Source organism: Cervus canadensis, chromosome 17, assembly GCF_019320065.1.
Source record: "Cervus canadensis isolate Bull #8, Minnesota chromosome 17, ASM1932006v1, whole genome shotgun sequence".
Lineage (NCBI taxonomy): Eukaryota > Metazoa > Chordata > Mammalia > Artiodactyla > Cervidae > Cervus > Cervus canadensis.
In genome coordinates, this window is record NC_057402.1 from 10,010,156 (window position 1) to 10,019,930 (window position 9,775).

Genomic DNA, 9,775 nt, shown 5'->3' on the forward strand with positions numbered 1-9,775 from the left:
CTAGTACAGCCACTATGGAGAACAGTGTGGAGATTTCTTAAAAAACTGGAAATAGAACTGCCATATGACCCAGCAATCCCACTTCTGGGCATACACACTGAGGAAACCAGATCTGAAAGAGACACATGCACCCCAATGTTCATCGCAGCACTGTTTATAATAGCCAGGACATGGAAGCAACCTAGATGCCCATCAGCAGATGAATGGATAAGGAAGCTGTGGTACATATACACCATGGAATTTTACTCAGCCGTCAAAAAGAATTCATTTGAACCAGTCCTAATGAGATGGATGAGACTGGAGCCCCTTATACAGAGTGAAGTAAGCCAGAAAGATAAAGAACATTACAGCATACTAACACATATATATGGAATTTAGAAAGATGGTAACGATAACCCTATATGCAAAACAGAAAAAGAGACACAGAAATACAGAACAGACTTTTGAACTCTGTGGGAGAAGGTGAGGGTGGGATATTTCAAAAGAACAGCATGTATACTATCTATGGTGAAACAGATCACCAGCCCAGGTGGGATGCATGAGACAAGTGCTCCGGCCTGGTGCACTGGGAAGACCCAGAGGAATCGGGTGGAGAGGGAGGTGGGAGGGGGGATCGGGATTGGGAATACATGTAAATCCATGGCTGATTCATATCAATGTATGACAAAACCCACTGGGGAAAAAAAAAAAATTAAGGTAAAATTTTGATAAAATCAGCTGTCAATCTTTTCTTTTAAGGCTTATGATTCTGGAGATCATTTTAAACAAATCTCTCCCTACCTAAAAACCATAGAGATAGAGAAGTTCTGATTATCCAAAGATATCATGAAACAAGAAAAGACAAGCTTCAAGCTAGGACTGATTCTTATAAAACATAATTAGCAAAAAATTAACATCTAGAACAGCACAGCCCAGTAGAAAGGCAATGAAAAGTATGTATGAGTTTTATAATTTTTGGAAGTCATAATAGAAAAGGGAAGAGAAACAGGTAAAATTAGTTTTGATTAATGTTAATGATATGCAGTGAGTATAGCAAAGCTTTTACCAGAAAATATTTTATATTGTTTCAATTTTTAAATTTAATTAAATAAACAAAACATGAAATCTAGGTCCTAACCAGCACTGATTACACTTCTTTTGTAAAAATTTTTTAAAACTTGAAGTAGTTTATTTACAAGCTTGTGTTAATTGTAGCTGTGCCGCAAAGCAATTCAGTTATACATAATTTCACATTTTTCCCTTAAAAGTTATTACAAGATATTGAGTATAGTTCCCTATGCTATACAACAGGTCTTTTTTTGGTTGATTGCATGTTAGTGGCAGAACATTTGCTGTTAGTTGTCTAGATGTCCAACTTTGGGGACGAAAATTACATTTTTGAATGACTCTGACACATGCCCTTTCTCAGTCTTCTGGGCTTGGAGTACAAGAGCAAAATTATTTTATTTTGGAAGTTGAAAGCAGTGTAACAGCTATAAGAAAGACCTGACCAGAGAAAACAAGCCATCCATAATCTTTCCTTGCACATTCCCAGGCAGCCCTGTACACACCCTCCACACCCCAGTGCATCATACCTCATATACACGTGTGCACACACCTCCACTCAGTCCCACGACTGGACACCAGACTGGCTCAAGTCCTGCATTTCCCCCCTCCACTCACCCTCCCAAAGCTGGGCACTTAGCCGCAGCATCTAGTACACAGTAGGTGCTCAGTAAATGCTTCTTGAATAAACGGCCTCTGCAACCCAGTCTTCCCAGTGGTAAAGAATCTGCCTGCCAATGCAGGAGACACTGGGGACTTCAGTTCAATTCCTGGGTCGAGAAGATCACCTGGAAGAGGAAATGGCAACCCACTCCAGTATTCCTGCCTGGGAAATTCCATGGACAGAGGAGCATGGCAGACCATAGTCCACGGGGTCACAAAAGAGTCAGACATGACCGAGTGACTGAGGATGCACACACACACAGCCCTGTTTACTTTTTAACATCTATAATTATAGCAAAACAAATTTCCAGTTTACAGCATTGTCTTCATATCATAAGGCTAAAGAACATTGCAGGAAGTATCACTCATTTCTTCTAAGCCACGACACATCACAAGAAGCTATACAAGAGTTGCATTTGTAAACAACACTGCAAGGAACATCTACCTGCATGTAGCTTTATCCTCTACAGAACTGTGTCTTCAGCATGCTGTCTCCAGGGTGGTCATGCCAGGCCCAAATCTGTGATTTGTATTTACAGCTCTTGAGATGTGTTGCCGAGTTGTTTTCCCAAAAGGTCATGCCAATTTCCCCTGCCAGCTAGCACTGGGTTACAACAAAACATTGCCAATAGTGTGTGTCCTGTTAAAAGGCTTTCTTTTGCTAAATAAAGTGCATTGGTTAAAGCTTGCATTTGGCTCAATGTTTATGTTTTGTTTCATTAGACTTGTGTGCCGCTTCCTTTGCAAATTTTCTCTTTGGCTTCAAAGCTTAGAAAATAACGACATTTCCAAGAGTCTGACAAATATATCATTCTATTTTCTGCTACGCTTTTTGGATAATTTGATTTTTGATGGGTAGCTATTTTATTGGAAAAAATAATTGAGTAACATTGCAGAAAATTTTGAAATAAGGGAAAATAATTGTCCATACACAACACCATCACCTGGTTCGGGCAGCTATCATTTTTTTGTAGTTCCCTTCAGTGTTTTCCCTTGTGTGTACATATTTTACATAGTTTTAGCCACAAGTATGTGGTGACTTGATATTCTGCTTTTTCACTTAACATGAAAGCATAAGCATTTTTCCATGTTGTCTCCTAGTCTTCTTAAGAATAATTTTAGTGGCTGCATAATATTTTATTGAGTGAATGTACCTTACAACTTGATTAACCAGTCTCTTCTGTTCGGATGCTAAGTTGCTTTTTAAATTGTTACTATTAAAAATAATTCAGTGATAAACATTTTTATACATCAAGTCGTTCTGGATTATTTCTTGAGAACAGAGTTCTGCAGCCATTTTCCTGTTAAAGGACATTAAATCACAGCAGACACAGTTGCCAAGTCAAAACCCTGTTCACCTCTTAGTTGTAAACAGAACCTGGGATTCTGTTCAGGGTAACAATGTTTTCAGTTTAAAATGACTTTCCCAGGCTCCCTTGTCGCTGGCATTGCCCTTTGACTCAATGAGGAGAAAACAGCAGCTTGTAACTTCAGATTACTGGGGAAACTATTGTTTTCTGGTTTCAAAAGGATTCATTTTGAGACCAGGAGGATGGAAGCCACCAGTAATCTGGCTGGGCAGGCAGGGAGAAGGACACTGACTGTGAAGAGAACGTGGTGTATCCTTTCTGGGCCCTGTCTCTGAACTCTTGTGATATTTCTCACATCGATCATTCTTTAAGACGTTTTAGAATAACTTATCAGAATTCCTAGCATTTCCCAGAGTGGATGGAGGATGGGGGATACTTCAGTCAGTTCAGTCGCTCAGTCGTGTCTGACTCTTTGCGACCCCATGAATCGCAGCACGCCAGACCTCCCTGTCCATCACCAACTCCCGGAGTTTACTCAAATTCATGTCCATCGAGTCGGTGATGCCATCCAGCCATCTCACCCTCTGTCGTCCCCTTCTCCTCCTGCCTCCAATCCCTCCCAGCATCAGGGTCTTTTCCAATGAGTCAACTCTTCGCATCAGGTGGCCAAAGTATTGGAGTTTCAGCTTCAACATCAGTCCTTCCAATGAACACCCAGGACTGATATCCTTTAGGATGGACTGGTTGGATCTGCTTGCAGTCCAAGGGACTCTCAAGAGTCTTCTCCAACACCACAGTTCAAAAGCATCAAATTTTCGGCACTCAGCTCTCTTCACAGTCCAACTCTCACATCCATACATGACCACTGGAAAAACCATAGCCTTGACTAGACAGACCTTTGTTGGCAAAGTAATATCTCTGCTTTTTAATATGCTATCTAGGTTGGTCATAACTTTCCTTCCAAGGAGTAAGCGTCTTTTAATGTCATCACTATAATCACTATCTGCAGTGATTTTGGAGCCCAGAAAAATACAGTCTGACACTGTTTCCACTGTTTCCCCATCTATTTCCCATGAAGTGATGCGACTGGATGCCATGATCTTAGTTTTCTGAATGTTGAGCTTTAAGCCAACTTTTTCACTCTCCTCTTTCACTTTCATTAAGAGGCTTTTTAGTTCCTCTTCACTTTCTGCCATAAGGGTGGTGTCATCTGCATATCTGAGGTTATTGATATTTCTCCCAGCAATCTTGATTCCAGCTTGTGCTTCTTCCAGCCTAGCATTTCTCATGATGTACTCTGCATAGAAGTTAAATAAGCAGGGTGACAATATATAGCCTTGATGTATTCCTTTTCCTATTTGGAACCAGTCTGTTGTTTTATGTCCAGTTCTAACTGTTGCTTCCTGACCTGCATACAGGTTTCTCAAGAGGCAGGTCAGGTGGTCTGGTATTCCCATCTCTTTCAGAATTTTCCACAGTTTATTGTGATCCACACAGTCAAAGGCTTTGACATAGTCAAAAAAGCAGAAATAGATGTTTTCCTGGAACTCTCTTGCTCTTTTGATGATCCAGTGGATGTTGACAATTTGATCTCTGGTTCCTCTGCCTTTTCTAAAACCAGCTTGAACATCTGGAAGTTCACGGTTCACGTATTGCTGAAGCCTGGCTTGGAGAATTTTGAGCATTACTTTACTAGCATGCAAGATGAGTGCAATCATGCGGTAGTTTGAGCATTCTTGGGGATTGCCTTTCTTTGGGATTGGAATGAAAACTGACCTTTGCCAGTCCTGTGGCCACTGCTGAGTTTTCCAAATTTGCTGGCATACTGAGTGCAGCACTTTCAACAGCATCATCTTTCAGGATTTGAAATAGCTCAACTGGAATTCCATCACTTTCACTAGCTTTGTTCGTAGTGATGCTTTCTAAGGCCCACTTGACTTCACATTCCAGGATGTCTGGCTCTAGGTGAGTGATCACACCATCGTGATTATCTGGGTCATGAAGATCTTTTTTGTACAGTTCTTCTGTGTATTCTTAAGGAGGATACTTAAGGGAGGTAAATAACACATGCTACACATCTCTTTTAGTTATGAACCAGGAGCCTTACATACTTACCCAGGAGGGGCCGCGAAGGAGGAACTATTATCATCCCATTTTATAGATCAAGAAGTAGGGGCCTGGAGAGCTTAAAGAATTTTTTTTCCAGGTCCCGTGAGTATTAGATGACAGAGCTAGGGCCCTAATTCAGATCTGTTTAAAAGTTCCATGATGTTTCTGTTTCAAAGAGAAAACTGGTTGCAGTGTGGAAGGACAGGTAAACCACATTCACTGAAAAAGCAAACACCATTGACTTCAGAAGGAAGCAGAGATGGGCAGCCAGAGGCTAATGTTGGCCTCTGAGTTCATTGTTTTCTATGCTAGGCTCTCTGCAAACTCATGTTCACAACTATGCCTGGCATCTGATTTTAAATTTTCATCTATTCATCATTTTTTTTTTAATTTCAAGAGCAACAAATGTCCATTGCAGAAAATTGGGACAATGTAGACAATAAAATAAGAATTACTCAGAATCCCGCTCCAAGAGTTAATCAGTATAAACATCTTGGTGTATTTTCCTTCCAGCCTTTTTTTCCACATTGGTATTTTTACACACTTACAGGCAATTTTGCTTCCTAGTTCCTACCAGACTACCTGACTAGGAGACTTTCAAAAAACATATTTTCAATGAATGGATAAGTAAATGGATAACACTACATCCAGATCTTAGCAGAGTGCCCAACATATACCATGGCATCAGTAAATCCTTTTTGAATGAATGTATAAGGATAAAGGGGCTTCCCAGGTGGCACTAGTGGAAAGAACCCACCTGCCAATGCAGGTAGATGTAAGAGACATGAATTTGACCCCTGGGTCAGGAAGATATGCTTGTGGAGGGCACGGCAACCCCCTCTGGTATTCTTGCCTGGAGAATTCCATGTATAGAGGAGCCTGGAGGCTGCAGTCCATAGGGTGACACAGAGTCTGTCATGACTGAAGTGACTTAGCACGCATGCATTGAAATTGAAGAAAGTAATTAAATGTTATTTTTCTATAATATTTTTATCAAAAACATGTTCTCATTTCATGACAAATTCATTATTGCTATCACTTTTAATGGCAGCATAATATTCAACCACTTCAACTTTACTGGCTCCTTATTGTTGAATAGAGTTAAAAATTGTTCACTATTACATAAAATGTTATGTTTAATATCTGTGTGCACAACTCTTTGTACGTATTTTAATAGATTCCTTAATGTGGAATTCTTGGGTCAGAGTTTCTGATGCACATTGATATTGCTTCCCAGGTGGCTCAGTGGTGAAGAATCTACCTGCCAATGTAGGAGACACAGGTTCGATCCCTGACTTGGGAAGATGCCCTGGAGAAGGAAATGGCAAACCTTTGCAGTATTCTTGCTTGGAAAATTCCATGGACAGAGGGTCCAGGCAGTTACAGTCCATGGGGTCACAAAGAGTCAAACACAACTGTGCAACTGATCACACATGCAATATTAATATTATGCTATTCAACGAAATCGCTCTGATCCACGTCCAGACCAGCAAGTATACACATGTCCATCTCATTTTGTGCTCAACACTTCCAACCCCCTACACAGTGAGGTGGCAAAGCTACATGACAGATGCATCCTGACTCCTGAATCACCATGGAGAATGGCTTTGCTGGAGAATCACGCAGAGCTACATTGGAGCTTGTGTCAGTGAGCAGCCAATTTTTGGTTCAAGATCCTGAGAGTTGGGGGCTTGTTTGTCACTGCAGCCTGGTCTAGCCCATCATGACTAATATAGGGGATGCATACTTAAATGGAGCTACTCCAGGAGGCCCATCCTGTGGTGCAGCAGAGCCTGGCTTTGGGGCTGACATCTGTTCCCTTTCTTGCTTTGTGAGCTCAATCAAGTTCCTTTCATTCTCTTAATTTTCTTCTCTCCATTATTAAGTGATTTGCCATCAGCAGTGTGCAAGTGCTGTTTTATTATTTTATTTGTAAAGCAGAGATCTCTGTTTTGTTGAATACTACCTTGAATAATCTTAAGACACTTAGAGCTTTGCTGTATGGCTGGTGGAAGTCATTGAATGGGGCTCCCTGAGGCAGGTCTCCTTGATCTTCCCTCTGCCTCACCTGTCCCCCCTGGTTCCCAGAGCTCACTTGACACCCGAGTGGGTTCCTCATGACCCTGGTTGGAAAGTCTGAGACCCTATAGGAATTCAGGTTATTTTCTGGTTCCAGCCTTGGAAACACTGGGTGTCTGTTCCAGTCTGTGGGCCCTGCGGATTTCTTCCTAAAGGAAGCAAGGCCTCCTTTCAGAAGGCAGGTGATGGTCTTCATGAAATCCACCATCATTTTCTGCTTTTGGAATGTTTCCTGAGTCCCTACTGTGTACTGGATCTCCTTCTAAACATGGAGGTATCCAGAAGGCACTGAGACTCAGGTTCTGTTCTGCGAAGTTAACATACCATGAGAGGTAGGGGACAGAAGCTGAGGTAGAAGACGATGTATTTTATTTGTAACCATCACACTTACAGCCCTGGTGGCTCAGACGGTAAAGAATCTACCCGCAATGCGAGAGACCTGGGTTTGATCCTTGGGTTGGGAAGATCCCCTGGAGGAAGGCATGGCAACCCTGTCCAGTATCCTTGCCTAGAGAAGTCCCACGGACAGAGGAACCGGTCAGGCTACAGTCCATGGGGATGCAAAGAGTCGGACACGACTGAGTCACTAAGGACAACACACATACAACACTGCTGTTTTTGAGTTCCATGTTCTGAGCACTTTGGAGAAATTATTTTAAATCTTCATAGCCACCCAAGTATTAACTTCCTGGGTGTTTCCTAAGGCTGCCTTAGGGCCCCCTTTCCTTAGAACAGTTAAAGGGGAATGGCTTCAACTCTCATCACATGAGTGAGGGGACCCCCATCAGCCCCCTCTATCTGATTTCTCCAGAGCCTCTCGGTCCAGGGTGCACATTTCTTCTCATCTTCACCAAGGTAAGCTCTGCTTCCGGCCACCTCTGTGGCTGTGAGTTCAATGCTAATGAGTCAGCAATATATATTAAACAAGATGTCTCTGAACAGAAACACACATAAAACAAGGTTGCTTGTAATCACTTGATGAGAATATTGTGATCAGAGGCTCTTGGGAGCCTGACCCTATGTTTCTCCCAAGAGCAATGGTTCAGTGTTGGCTAACTCAGTGTTTGTGGTGACGTTTCTAGAACATCACTACATCACTACCACCAGTGAGGAGACCCCCATCATGCTTACTAGTCTTCATTTTTTACTTAAGGAGCATGAGCTCAGAAAAGCCAGTGGCTAGGTTCACATCCAGTTGTCTGGCTCTAAGCTTTCTGCTCTTTCCGCCGAACCATGCTGCTCCCAGTTCTCTCTCCCTCTTCTCCTGTCTAAAAGCCTTGAAATGTGATGTTTATTTTCTATCCCTCAAGGGCTTATGCAAAAATTGTCCATCCCCTCTTGTCCCTTGCATTTTAATTGTCCCATTTTAATCGTCTGAGAGCTAGGAGGGGTGACTTGTCCTCCCCCACCCCACAAGCTGATCAGGGTACAAGGGTCCCCATTTCAAGTTGTCTCACCCCCGCAACTTTGAAGCTTAATAGCTTTAAAATCTTACAAGTTGTAAAAACAATTAAAGCAATAATCTTAAAAAGAAGCAGAATGCGGCCTTCAGAGGAATGTGAGCCATTCACACTTCGCGGTTAAATGCAGCCTGGGCCTGAGAAAACGCAGAGGCGCCCTGTGAATTTGTTGATGCCAGTTTGGACAGACTGTTTATTTTCATGATTTCATGGAAGAATTTTAATTTAATGAGTGTTTTATACTCTAATGTAAAGCATCGCTCGAGCCCTGTAATTACTGTGTCAAAATAAGCCTTCTTAAGCGGCAGCAGCTTGAACTCCAGGGCTGTAACTTGCATCCGAATCAGGCCCAGGGAGGTGGGGGAAGGGGCCGAATGAACAGAGTTGATCGGCTTCTTAATGGAATTGGAAATTAACGAAGGGGCTAGAGGATGTCTTGTTGAGCTCATTCCCTCCAATCTGTGGCTTAACTGCTGGAGCCGATGGGCCTGGAGACAAATGTCTCCTTCTCCTTGGTCCGTCTGAGTCTTCCCCTAACCGAGAAATAATTTACTTTCATAAAAGCCTGTTTATCCGACGGGGCGCGCCAGGAGGTTAATTTCCGGCACATAGTTCATCATTTCAGCATTTCTCCCTTTTTTGCAAATAGGAGGATATTTTTGCTTTTTGGCTTTATGCACGACCCACAAAAATTATTAATTTTCCTTCCTTTTATTTATTTTCGAGCAATAGAAGAGATTTCTGTGCAGACTAAAAAGAAGAGGGCGGCTGCTCCCAGTCCTCCAGGTCAGTGATTAAGGCCAAGTGAAACCCTCCAGTTTTAGTGAACTGTCTGTCCCTGTCTGCTACCTGCCCTTTCTCCTTCCTTGTCCACTCGCCAGGGCCAGCATTCCTGGGTACCTCCGGCTTTTGCCTAATGAAGCACACAATGGCCTTTCCAGATGCAGACGGAGAACCTCATCTTTCATCACAGCCCCCTTGTCCCTGGACGGGGGGATTCCCCAAACAAGCCATTGGAACATCTTCTCTGGGGTATTTCTTTTCATGCTAAGCTGCCCAGATTTGTGCTCATTGTTCCAAGTCCAAGAATCCGACTGTGCAATTTGATAA